Source organism: Tiliqua scincoides, chromosome 2, assembly GCF_035046505.1.
Source record: "Tiliqua scincoides isolate rTilSci1 chromosome 2, rTilSci1.hap2, whole genome shotgun sequence".
In the NCBI taxonomy this organism is placed as follows: domain Eukaryota; kingdom Metazoa; phylum Chordata; class Lepidosauria; order Squamata; family Scincidae; genus Tiliqua; species Tiliqua scincoides.
The window spans coordinates 104360319-104361844 of NC_089822.1; the positions used below are offsets into that span (position 1 = coordinate 104360319).

At 46.1% G+C, this 1526-nt stretch overlaps 1 pseudogene; it reads right to left on the bottom strand.

Annotated features, from left to right (window-relative positions):
• Positions 1 to 817: 817 nt before the first annotated feature.
• On the bottom strand, positions 818 to 937 carry LOC136643068 (5S ribosomal RNA; annotated as a pseudogene).
• Positions 938 to 1526: the final 589 nt, after the last annotated feature.

Below are 1526 nucleotides of genomic sequence, written 5' to 3' on the forward strand. Positions count from 1 at the left end.
AGGGAACAGGCGTGAGACTTCAATGCACTGCAAAGCTTCTTTTTTCCGCCATAGCCTAACAGGCCTTGATCCTTGCTTCTGCAAGCTCCCATTTGGCATCCCCCTACCTACAGGCTGAAAACTTAAACTTTAGCCAGCTGTCACTTCTGGTTTGTGCAATAAAACATCTTATCTAGGAAATTGGAAGTTCCATCTTCAGACAATAGAATGGTTGGCAACCTTCAGTCTCGAAAGACTATGGTATAAGCCTACAGCACCTGGTATTCCCAGGCAGTCTCCCATCCAAGTACTAACCAGGCCTGACTCTGCTTAGCTTCCAAGATCAGGCATGTGCAGGGTAACAGTTGAAGACCAACAATAATTCTTCTTTTAATAATAGGTAGGTCAGTTCCACACTAGCCTTTGTTTCCCTTTCTGAAATGACTGGCTCATGCAGTTATCACTACTGAGAATCCAGATGACTAATACATCAAAATTCCTCTTCACCAATGCAGTAGAGCCCGTGCAAGCTTGCACTGTATCCCGTGGGGGAATTTTGATGTCTGGAGGTCTCCTCGAGGTAAGGGGGACATTTGTCCCCTTGCTGTGGGGAAAGCTCCAGCCACACCAATGGATCTACTTGGACCCATGCCTGCTAAATTGCTAGTGCAAGTTTGAGTGGATCTATGCTGGCAGATCTGGCCCTGGGAAGGGGATAGGGTACAGCATGCACTGCTGCTACCAATTCTGCCCCCCTCCCACAATAGTATGTGGGGATATTCACCTTGTGCAGTACAGACCTGGTTGGCAACCTTCAGTCTCGAAGGACTATGGTATAAGCCTACAGCACCAGGTATTCCCAGGCGGTCTCCCATCCAAGTACTACCCGGGCCTGACCCTACTTAGCTTCTGAGATCAGACAAGATCAGGCATGTGCAGGGTAACGGTTGCTGTAAGTAGTACAGACCTGGTGATCATGTATCTGATTTAAGAAGTACAGCTGCAGTGTTCCAACTTATAGGACAAAGAGAGCATAATAATACAATCAATTGCACGTGTGTTTGTTCAACTGTACATATGTACCCAGGGCATGAACCTACATGCCTGAACAGGGCTTGATGTACACAGTTTCATTCAGTTTTCCTTTTCTCTTTTACCACTACTTCTGACGACCCTTTATTGCTATTGACTGTCCTTCATTTGCCATTAACTGATCGCATTTCAGAATTTCTCCTAAACCCATGTTCATTAGCAACCTGATGTAAACAACTACAGTGCTAATCCTTCTGATCATTAGAACTAGTCTAGTATGGAGGCACAGGCATCTTCAAAGAAGGTGTTTTTGTCTTCCTTCCTACCGCAGGGACAGCCAGTGGGCTGCAGCAGACTTGGTAATGAAAAGGCAAGGGTGACTCTGGGATTTTCGAGAGCTTTGCTGTACAATGTCAGAGTTGTTCAAGCAATTAACTATCTGCTCAGAGACTGTGGCTATGACTTTCATGTCTGGTTTGGAAACATCACCCCACTTCTCCCCACTTCAGTCCACC